Raw genomic sequence first — 12,340 nt, 5'->3', positions numbered from 1 at the left:
TAACAATACACAGACCACTGAATTACACGTCTTATAGTTTAATCAACAACCTGTAACATGTGTCCTCATCATGCAATACTTATTACCACACTTGCATCACTTATGACATGTTAAATAACATAGTTGTTGATGTGAGTAATGGGGCCTCAATGCAGCATGCATGTAGAATTTTACTCAGCAAGTATGCGTTTTTTGGTTTGATGTTAATCTGTGCAGTAGTGTTTGAGATCCTAATGTATGAAAGAGATTCCCGGAAGGGCTTGAAAAGGTTAACACTCTTGTATATTGAAAGTGTTAACACTTTTGTATATCATGCCATTTAAACAGCCATTCATATAGTTGTTTATAACTTTAACACTATTTAAGGCCGGGGTTTCCAACTTTTTCTGTAGTGAGAGCTTCTTCTGATCAGTGAAAATCATTGTGAGCCACTCGCACAGTATTACCAGACACCCCCATGCGCAGCTTTATGGACTATAAGTCTAATGTCCATAGAGCCATAAACTATGTTTAGAACAAAATACTTTAACTAAGGCAAGGCACTCTGACAGGGCTGCCAGTGTCAGTGAAAGTTTGGTCTTTGGAGTTGTCAGTCAACTCACAGTCAAATTAGTCTTTATTCGATATTTTCAATCATAAAAGACACAAGTACAATACATACAAGATCATAAAACAACAATCAATATTTTATTTTATTTTTTAAAAGATATAGTCATAGCAGATTGAAATTCCTAAAAATATAATAAAAAATGTTTTCCAATAGAACATACAGTACTATAGAATAGGATTTGATAATAGTAATAAAATGGTGAGTACGATTAATATCCTTGATTTAGAAAATTAAATTAAAAATATAAAACACCACGAGAAAAAACTGATTATCCAAGAAATACAGTAAATAGAGATCACACCGCACCAGATAAATAAACAGGTTGATTAATGCAGGGTAACAACTGCAGTGGCATCCATACCTTTCCTTCTAAGGGCCCATGTCCAGCTCAAACATTTCGCCATAGCTATAGCTACATCTTCATGTGTGTATGTTTTCAAAATACGCAGGGCAGCTTGACATGATCTTGTGCCAAGATTTAAACAGATCGGCTTGAGCCATTTATGACGAGGACCTTTATATGCTGGGCACACAAACAATACATGTGTTATAGACTCATCCATAATTAAACACATGGGGCATTTGGTGTCTAAGACATCATGCCACTTGGCCGTAAAAGATTTTATGGGAAGGGTACCCACTCTAAATTGGTGGTATAATTTCCTGTCGCCAGGTCGCACAATAAAATCCCAGTATGCCTCAGGCTTATATTCATACTTGTGTTCTTGGAAGATGCCCGTCAGGGATGTGCTGCTCATCAATGACATGGACTTATTACAGACCATATCCCTATAGAGTGCTTTAAAATCGTTTTTGTTGGAAAAAGATTCCCTACTGGGTCCTCCCGTAGATGGCTAAGCCCCATATCTGAGAAGGTGCCCTTGATATTTTCTAGCCATTTAATTTTGGAAGACAGGTCTGCTTCTCTGATATGCTTAACTGCATTAGCATATGGTGCTAACTCTGGGGTTGTCCATATCCGTCTCCAATAAGCCAGGGGTCTAAAACCCGCTGCCTCCTCAAATGGGGTGCATCCCAGATCTAATAATAGGGGTTTAAGAGGAGTCAATTGAGGAAGACCAGTCCATGATCTCAACAACTTATTCTGAGCAAGAACTAGGGGACCTAGATTTACGAAACCCCAGAGCTCTGCACCGTAAATTATCGATGCCCTGATTTTCCCTTTATAGATTGTCAGCGCTGGCCCTACTGGTTTTGTGTAGGATAACCGGTGTTCTTTTAGTAGGGCACCTGCTAATTGATTATGCCTGAGTACCAGTAAATCTATCTGGGGTTTCCAGTTCATCCTTTTGCCCATTGCAACACCCAGGTACGTAAAGGTATCGGTTTGCTCCAGGGACGCATTATTCATTTCCACCCTGCCTTTCACTATTTTGTACAGCACCATGAACTTGGTCTTATCAACGTTAACTACTAGCTCATGGTCGTTGTAAAAAACAGTGAATTTGTCGAGTGTGCGTTGCAGACCAGATTGAGTTTTAGACAAGATTAAGGTATTGTCTGCAAACATTAGCAGTGGAACCTTCATACCAGCAAGAGTGGGGGCATCGATTGGATACGTAGTATAATATAAAAAACCTTGTTTATAAACAGAGAGAAGAGGGTGGGGGTGAGAACACACCCCTGCCGTACACCCTTGTTTACTGGGAAATGATCTGTTAATTCGCCCTGTTGTCCCCACCGTACCTGGGCATAATTAGACTCATGAAGTTTAATGGTAAAGCATAGCAACTCTGGAGGCATCCCTGCTTCCTTTAGTGTATCACATAACTTGTATCGGGGCACCAGATCAAAAGCTCATTTTAGATCTATGAATGCAGCAAATAGAGTCCCCCCGGCTAGGATCACAGTATTCCAATAAATCATCTTGAATCTAAAAACTTGGTCAATGGTACTGACACGAGGATGGAAACCCGCTTGAAAGGTGGATAGGATTTCCTGATCATCAATCCAAGTATTTACCCTACTTAACACAAGTCTGGCCACAATCTTTTGTAATGTGTCTATTAGGCTTATAGGCCTATAGTTGCATGGGTTAGCGCAGTCCCCTTTTTTGAAAAATTGGAATTATGAACATGTGTGCGTATGAAGGAGATATATGTGTATGGGTGACTGACAGCCTGGGTCGTATATACTTGTGACACAGAACATACCTTTTGCCATATGTGGCACTGTTACATGTATAACACAAACATACAACCATTTTTTAAAACAGGAGAAATTTAAACTGCAGAAAAGTTTTCTGCAAAAATGTTCATCATTGAACGTTTTTCTGGACTTTAAATTTCTCCCACTTAAAGAAATGGCTGTATTTTTCAGTTGTAAATATGACATTGTATTTATCAGCCACTGGGAGCAAAAGGCCTGCTGTGTATAAATGTGACACTTTGAAACGGGAGAAAATTAAATGGAAGAGTTACTTTATGTTTAAATAGATTACATAAAACTCATAATTTAAAGATTTCCCCGTTCAAAAGCGTTGCATATAGCTATTTGTTTAAATTGGAGGAATTTAAAGTGAAGAAACACGCTTCATAAAATATTGAGACGTGATTGGCTTAATTGAAAGTAAAGATAAACATTGACTCAATGTTTCATAGATATATTTTTCTTCACTTTAACCTTCTCTCATTTAAAATCAAGCATTTGCAATGCAATAGGTCTCGGATTTGCAAGAGTTTGAGCTATTGGCATTGTAAATGACAGTGCCTTTTATTTATGTGTTTTGAAAACCTGCCAGAGGTGCGTTAACACACACTTTGTACTTATAGTCATTGCTTATGAGACACAAGGCTGCCAGTAACAGTGCCTCGTTTACTGCCAGCCTTGCTTCTCGTAAGCAACACTATAAGTACAAAGTGCATGTTTACGCACCGCTTGCATGTTTTCAAAATACATAAATAAAAGACATTGACATTTACAATGCCAATAGCTCAAACTCTCGCAAATGTGAGAACTATTGCATTGCAAATTATAGTTTTTTTTGTTTAGAGGAGGCTCTCATCCACCTCCCTCCTTGCTAAATGCATGCACGTGGTGTGTGTGCATGTAGAACCCAGCTAAATGGACTCTGAGAGTGCCGCAGGCCTGTCTGTGGGTGATAAATGTCAGGCTCTGTTTGTCTGTGGATTTCTACATAGACCTAAGGAGGAATGAGAAGTCTTTGAAGTGGGTATGCTCTCATCTTCCCAATTTTCAATAGTATATGCACTAAAAGAGGGGAAACCCACTATTCATGGGGTGCACATGTTAGGTGTATCCGAGATTGGTAAGTCAAGGCACAAAGGTAAATCGGTGCTCACCTCACAATTTCTCAGGTTTTCAGTATTGAGTGGTATTAAGTAAATACCTTTTCTACCGGTATTTATGGGCATATAAATATATAAGTATATTTATTTATATTGGTAGGGTCCTCATCCACACAAGTACCACCCATGGCATGCTTCATCGTTGGACCCTCAGCCAAACACTGAATGTGAATGAGTGGACTCAACGCATTTGTAAGCTGAGTTCTTTGGAAGGTAGAAGTGAGTGAAGGCAGGGGGTGTTAGTAGATTAAAATAGCCTCTGAATACACCCATTAACATTCAGTGTTTGGGTGAGGGTCCAATGATGAAACATGCCATGGGTGGTAAATGTGGGAGAGGACATTAAAAATATAAATATATATATATTTATATTCGCATAAATGCAGGTACAAAAGGTAATTACTTACAACCACATAATACTGAAAATTTGAGAGATTGTGAGGTGAGCACCGATTTTCCTGGGTGCCTTGACCTACCAATCTCAGATACGCTTAACATATCCACTCCATGAATAGTGGGTTTCCCATCTTTTTGTGCATATTCTGTGGATGTCACCACTGGTCGTGCCACAGCGTGAGTCCTGGTACGTGATTGTTACTGGTCACTACGCCTTTACGTGACTGCACACATGTGCACTGCGGCATGTAGTGGTGCTTTCTCTACAAAGAAGGCCATGGCCGCCGCTGTTGCTAATTCACAGCCACGATTAAGGTAACTGTCCTCTCCCGACGGCATGACTAATACTCCTCCAGCATTGGTAGATTCAGCGGGCAGTTGAGCCACACGATTCATACCGAGTTTTATCCCCTTACAGTTTTACCGCCTGAGGCCCGCAACATTTATTGCTGCACGCCCACTCCGTCTACTTCACTTGGATGATTAGCCCACGTTAAAACAAGGTATGCCTAGCTCAGCAAAATGGACCGCATTAGGCTAACTTTGTTTCCCTTTAAACTTTATCATTCCGCATAGAATCACTTTTTCTCCCTTCCAGTGCGGATTGTCCCGTCTTTACTGGATGTGATTACAACAGTTTGTACTCTCTTTGGGAGCTAGATTCCTTGGCTCTGCCCCTGTGTCTCAAGTACGTGCAAGGTAAAGGCTGCCTTTATTTTCTCGTTGCCTTCCTGCCTCTTTCAACTTACTGTTTTTTCATGTTCCCGCCTATAGCATTAACGTTAGACCTTCTATCTCACTTCACTTACAGTGTACCCCACATTGAAAATCTAAACCACTTCTTGTAGGTAAGTTCAGCCACACTGACTTGGCGTGTTGCGTGGCTTGCACTCTCATACTCTTCAGATTTATATCCATTTCATTTTTCTTCTCATTGCAGTGTCTTGGTCCTGAAGAGAACCCCAACATTTAAATCCAACGGGGTTCGAAACGCGTAGACCTTCTTTCTGTTCTCTCCATTCATTTGAATCTCTAGTCCGCTTGGGTGCTTTACTTTATGTAATTATACAATGTTGACAAATTAAATACATCTTTTGTACACCCCCTCAGCGGTATTATCTAAAAAGGTTTTTTGTTTGGAGATCCCTTTGGTTTCTCTCAGAATCTTTAATCATAACCAAAGGCACATTGATTCTAGTTGTTTGTATGAATGTTTGGGTGAATGAGGAGTGGTGTATGATTGATTAATAGAATTGTTTCTCTGCCATGTGGGCAGTAGAGCCTCAGTGTGTATTTTACTGTTGCGATTATATTAACTGCCATTTGTTGATACAATCTTCCTTTTTCTTTGTTTACTATTTGAATCTTTATTGTTTGTCCAGACCAGTATATTCTCAGAAAATTATTCATTTTGTATGATAAAAATTAGATCAAGTCTGAATAACACTATTAATTAGTACAGACGTAGTTGTTTTATTTTTCTTCTACAGTCAAGTAGTGTAAACAATCGTCAGCATTGGCATTTTCTTTAGTTTTTCACGTTGCTAATTAGGAGCGGCATGCCGTGGTGCTTTCTAAAAGTGGGTGTCTGCTCCAAAAAAAAAAAAAGCTGTGCCTGTCATTGATGCTAATTAGGAAAGTGCGCAGTGTTGTTTATAAAAGCGGGCGCCTGCTCTGGAAAAAAAAAGCAGTGGCCGCCATTGTTGCTAATAAAGAGTGTTGTGCCACAGTACTTAACAAAAATAGGCGTCTGCTCTGAAAAACAAAGCAGCGTCCGCCACTGTTGCTAATTAGTAGCGGCGTGCCATGGTGCTTTATAAAAGTGTGCGCCTGCTAAAATATTAAGCTTGGCATCCGTGTTGTTGTAAATATGAAAGCGGGCCCTGTGCTAAAACATTAAGCACAGAGCCCAGGCGATGAGGAGCAGACAGTCAGCAGAGAGTTGAAAAGCGGTCCCCTGCAGGAAAGCATGTCGTGCGTGCAATAGGAGAAAGTCATTTAAGAAAATGGTGTACACAGACTGGAAATAGAACACACCATGTAACAACACATGTAAAAAGGCCAGTCCTCATGTGAGGTTACAAAAGTCGAAAAGGAGGCACTAAAGAGGGACTACTAAGCCTATTCACGAATCAAAAACAACCATTTAGAAAGGACAGTAACAGGAGCCAATTGAAAAGAAGGGCAGAAAATGGGAGGAGCTTCAAGTCCATTCCTGAGTACAGTATGTTTTGAAGAGACAGCACAAGCATGGCCTAGGCGAGACCTAAAAATAACTTATTTTCAGTAATAAATATGGCATAGTGTCTACTGGCCACTGGCAGCAAGACACCTGCTGTTTGTATATGCAACACTTTGATTTCGGAGAAAATTCAAAGAAAAGGTTAGCTTAATGATTTAAGGCTTGATTTAGAGTTTGGTGGACGGGTTACTCCGTCACAAACGTGACGTATATCCCATCCGCCCTATTACAAGTGCCATAGGATTTAATGGACTTGTAGAACAGCAGACAGGATATCCATCAGGTTTGTGAGTAATCAGGTCTGCCAAACTCCAAATCTGGCCCAAAGTTAGCTCTTCGTTTTTATTTTCTACTATTTACAAGCATTCAGAATCATAATTTTGTTCTCATGCTCCAATATAGAGTTGACAAAGACTTTCATTTAAGATTTAAATACCTCACTGTTTCAGTTCTTAAGTTAAGAGCCTTGGGATCCAAGGGTTCTATCCATGCCGCAATTGTAAGGCGTGTAAAAACAGTCGCCATATGAAAGAATGTATCTTGTCAGCTGAGTGTAAACCCTTCAGTATCACTAAACACACATCATGCAATACTGAATTTGCAGTATATGCTCTTTTTTGTCCCTGCAAAAAAGCATATATTGGAAGCACGATTCACAAAGCGAAGAAAAGGGTATTAGAGCACCTTCGTGCAATTAAGAATGGTGACAAGCAATATCCTATGGCGAGACATTTCCAAAGCAAACACAAACAGAACAATTCATTACTCAGTTTTTGTGTACTTGATTCAGTTAGACTCAATGAGAGAGGCAGGAATAGAGTACAAGACCTTAGACGCCTTGAATCAAAGCTAATTATACAGTACAAAACCCTAGTGCCTAATGGGCATAATTGCGATGAGGAAATGGAAGTTCATTTAGGATAGGATTCTATCACATTGTGCCGCACCATTACAGTATTGCATTGAATTGTAGAGAGAATATGATTGTTTTCCCATCTTGTCTGTATGCTTCATGATTTTATTGTGTATATTTATCTTTTCTTAGAAGTGTCTGAATAGTGGTAGTTTGCATTTTGTATCTATTGAATACATGTGTAAGATAATTTTTTCTTTTTTTCTCCATAGAGTTTTGATTGAGCATCGAAAGAATGCAATTAAGCCAAAGTATCGGTAGATTGTTTCTACCAAAGAAGACTGAATACCATTTTGGTATTGGTTAGCTCTTATTTAGTCCAGGATGTATTCACTGCCTTTACCCACTTGGGTTTATTGCCAGCACTGTCGTAAGTCATGTGACGTTTATATGCAGCTTCGATGTTTTTAAATGTCTCTGACAGAGACATTGATCTACGTTATATCCCGATAAAACATTCACTTCAGTAATTCTAATACTGTCCGTCATTTACCCACTTGGGTCTGACAGCCAGCGCCACTTTGGTTCCCGTAAACGGGTTACACATTGGGATTTTTACATGATCTATTCCGTATGAATTGTTAATTTTCAGAAGGGAAGCTTATAGCATATTTAACGCTGTGTCTTTCGTTATCTGTATCACTACAGTTATGTTTTGAAAACAGTGTAAGATTACATGTAAGGTATTTGACCATACACTTTAACCACTGAAAGATGGCGAATTTATAATATGCAAATCTGGAGTGAAGTAACTCCCACACGCACAGTCTGTTCTCTATGTTGATGAATTTGTTGTATTCATAGTACTTTATTTAAACAACGTTGTGCGTGGACTGCCACACTCGTGATCAAGGGATTTTTCCCGAAACGCATCGAGTGGCTATTTTTTGCAAAATAAATTAGCACATTTGATCCTAAGAGTCCGTGGTTGCTGTCTTCATTTTTCGTTTAGGAAAAATTCAGCCCGAGTTCAATATATATATACATATATATACATATATATATATATATTCACTGAAAAAACCATAGGTTTCACACATGTTATAGTTAGCTGGACATTTTACTCGTAAAAAACCATTGAAATTCCCCCGTTATAGTTAGTGCAGGCAACTATAACTCACGCGACCGCAATCTTCTGCTGATGCTAATACTGTATTTAGACACTTATTTGCCCATGTCTTCTTCCATACATTTTTAGCTATACATATATTACAAATATTTTTTTTTCATAAAGACACATATGTCATCAGCAGAAGATTGCGGTCGCGTGAGTTATAGTTGCCTGCACTAACTATAACGGGGGAATTTCAATGGTTTTTTACGAGTAAAATGTCCAGCTAACTATAACATGTGTGAAACCTATGGTTTTTTCAGTGAATTTGCAAGGTTTTTTAAATGCTAATTCCTAACTATAACGTGTGTGAAACCTATGGTTTTTTCAGTGAATTTGTACGGTTTTTTAAATGCTAAGTTACTTTACGCCATTCGTGGCGTGCACGCCCACTTAACGCAGTTCGTTCCGTGCACGCACGGTGCGCTTCGCGCACCGCGCGCCCACTTTACGCAGTTAGTGCCGTGCACGCACGGTGGGCACGCGGTGCGCTACACGCACCGCGTGCCCACGTTACGCTAGATGGGCCATGTACGCACGATGCGCTTCGCGCACTGTGCGCACATGGAGGACATATGATGCACTTCGTTTTGAAAGGTAATATTTTAATTTTTCGTAATTTTTATAAGCCATGCACAAATGGTGCCCTTCGGGCACCATTTGCACACGGGGTGGAGAGAGTGTGGATAATTTTTTCTTTTATTATTTTTGTTTAAAATATTGTGGTTTTTCACACCTCTAATAAGCCCTGTACGTTGGGTGGCCTGCGGCCACCAAAAGCACAGGGGGTGGGGAGAGTGTGGATAGTGTTTTTTTTATTACATTTTTTACCGTACGCGTACGGTAAGCGTAATCGGCGAAATTAGCGAAAAAATAAAAATTCAATTTTTGGCCTTGGGGGGTCTTTGGGGACTCCCTCATCATGGCTATGTGTGTGGGAGCTGTCTAAACAGCCCCATTACATGTTTATTGGTTTTATTTAACCACCTAACTCTCAGTGCGAGAGAGAAAATGGCGGCCGCCGCTTCCTGGTTTCGGCAGATTCGAATGTTTACTAAGATCTAAGAGCCAATCAGAATCGCGCTCGCGCACGCCACCGTACGCGTACGGTAAGCTTACGGTAAGCGTACCGTAAGCTGGCTCAGATATATATATTGATTTAAAGGCTATTTTCTCAAAATCTACTGAACAGATTTACACCAAACCTACAAAAGGCACTTCCTTGACCTGAGGACTACCTCTCTGCCAAATTTCTAGTAATTCTGTTCAGCCGTTCGGGCTGTAGCCCTGTCTAAAGGCCCTATGGAAAAATGCATGGGAAAAACGCGTTTTGGGACCCCCCTTTTATCTCAGCCCCCGCTTGACGAATCCCCCCGAGACTTTCAGGGTAGGAGCGGAGCGTAGCGCCCCACCTATTTTGAGAAATTCGCGAGGATTCGTCGACCGGCGCCAAAGTTATTCCAAATAGAATGTTGCGGTTTTCCTATGGAAAAGGGGTCCTAACTATAACTACCTACTGGCGACCGCCAGTAGGTAATATATACATATATATATATATGTATATATATAACATAAGTAATATATACACTTGTTAAGCAAACCCAAAATATATATTTGTTTTTAATTCACAGGTAGTACTTATAAAAAAATGCACATATCTACATAGATGCACCACTCGTGTTTTTTTGTATGTATGCTGGGGTTCTGAGGCAAAGTGCCAATCTTGAGTGGGGGTTCCATTTTTGGATGCATTTGGTGCTCATTCCTGATAAAAAAGAAGTCCTGTGCCATGCATTGCTTTGTGGGTGATATAATGAAGTGTGATGGTGGATCTTCTGGCAACTGGTATCCAATCTAGGGCTTTCAAGGCAGGGGAGATGTGGGCTTGTGGCTTTACATGTAGGAGTAGTCGGGCAGCAAAGTTCTGAATTGATTGTAGTTTTTTCATAGTTGATAAAGATGATCCAAGGTAGAGCTCATTGGCTTAATTAAGTTTTGATAGTACAAGAGAGATAGTAGCCTGGACCTTATGTGGAAATCCTAGGTGGGGGAAGATGCGTCACGGAGTTTTCATAGTAATGAAGCTTGTTCTTGCTAAGTTGCCCGCATGAGCATTTATCAATATTTTAGAGTCCATGATAATTCCAATGGTTTCTTAATTCCTCAGGTACTTTAGGAGGTAGTCCCAGAGAGTCAGGCCACGTGAAGAGTGGGTCATAATTTTTCAAATCATGGCCGGTGAGGATTCCTGTTTTGGAAGCGTGCAATTTGAGGTGGTTTCATTTCATCCAATAATCAACGGATCTGAAGGAACTTTATATTTTTGAGTTTCCAATATCTTCGGGGATTTCCAGTTTAAGAAGTATTTGTGTGTCATTTGCATAGTGCTGCAAAGTCATCCTGTGCCCTGGGAACCCCTCAACATTTTGCTGACTGATACTGGTGGTAACTGTTTCTGACTGACCCTGGGCTCTGCCTAACCAGGCCCAGGGCCAGTGCTATGCTGAAAACACTTAAAATACAGTGAAACCACCTACATACACTAGGGTACACTAAGGGTTGGGGTACCCATGTGATTGGCATGACCTACCCCATAGGGCCCTAGCACATAAGAGGGCAGGGGGATTGAAACTACCTATCAGACCCTGGTATATAATAGGGCAAGGCAGTTTAGAGGCCAGCACACCTTTCTGCACTTGCATGTGTTCACTGCTGAAGCCTGAGGTCAGTTTAAAAGTGGCTCTGTGCTACAGGACTGCTTTTAAAAAGTAAATTGTGCTCAAACTATCCTGTAGATATATGTAGAGTACTTATAAAATATGTTTTTATAAGCCCTGGTGCTGGAAAAATGTCTGAAGTCACGTTTCCCATTGCAAATCCCATGTCATAGTTAACATTAGAAAAGAGAAAAGGTTATTAGTTATAACTGGAGAAAGAAAAGGCATAAAACTAGAATTAAAGGACTCTGTAGAATTGCAATGATAAATCCAACAATATGGTATTGTTGAATTTATTGTAAAATGTAGAGATATGAAGTTATAAGACTTTTTGTGTCTGTAAGCCAAAGTTCAGCCCTGTACTGCTCTGCCCTGATTGGTCAGAGACAAGTGGGTGAGCCTGGCTGCTTTGAAGAGGTGATAAATGACCCCTGGGGTTAGGAAGCCTCTCAGGGAGTAGAGGTTGCTGGGCATAGGAATGACAGAGCCAGGGGGAGGTTCAATACATAATGGTCTTCAAGGGAAGGTGAAGAAAAGCTAAAGACATCAAGTTAATTTACAACTCTCCTCTTTGACCCAAGGCAGATGCTAGCCTTAAGAAAGAAATGAGCAGATGCAAGGGGGAGAGACTATGGAGATTAGCCAACCTAAGGGCGTGTTTAGCCAGCTCTTCTCTCCCTGCTGAAAATTCTGACATATTGAATTTTGGAAGAATAGTGGGTTCTGGGTTAGCATTTTGCCACACTCTGCAGGAAGTGGTCAGACCTTTGGGTGGAACACTGCAGCTCCTTGGACAGGAGTGCCCTTGTGCTTGACCCCAGAGAACACTGAATAAGTATCTGAGAGGGGAAGTGCCTCTCAGATCTGCTGCTTGAAACTTAGGAAAGCTAGACGGGCCATGATGGAAGTTTGATGTGCATTTCCAAAGGCCTGCACTCTGAAGCCTGCACCTTCTGCACCATCTGCAACTACAGCCTGTGGATTACTTTGCTATAAAAGGACTAAAGAGTGGACTCCCTGCA

General features: G+C 40.5%; 2 protein-coding genes across 5 annotated transcripts in view; one reads left to right on the top strand and one right to left on the bottom strand.

Annotated features, from left to right (window-relative positions):
- The window catches only part of LOC146867580 (dynamin-binding protein-like), a 220,977-nt gene extending 212,592 nt beyond the window's left edge, over positions 1-8,385 (top strand). For all 3 annotated transcript variants that reach the window (XR_014961793.1, XR_014961792.1, XR_014961794.1), the window contains one exon: positions 7,703-8,385. The gene's annotated coding sequence lies outside the window, so the exon portion shown is untranslated. The remainder of the gene's footprint in view (positions 1-7,702) is intronic.
- CRTAC1 (cartilage acidic protein 1) overlaps positions 1-12,340 on the bottom strand; it is a 1,509,269-nt gene that overhangs the window by 1,218,314 nt on the left and 278,615 nt on the right. The gene's annotated exons all lie outside the window — the stretch shown is intronic.

This window comes from Triturus cristatus, chromosome 1_2 (assembly GCF_964204655.1).
Source record: "Triturus cristatus chromosome 1_2, aTriCri1.1, whole genome shotgun sequence".
Taxonomy (NCBI): Eukaryota; Metazoa; Chordata; class Amphibia; order Caudata; family Salamandridae; genus Triturus; species Triturus cristatus.
The sequence above is the reverse complement of the archived record's forward strand: the minus strand, read 5'-3'. Positions and strand labels throughout refer to the sequence as shown.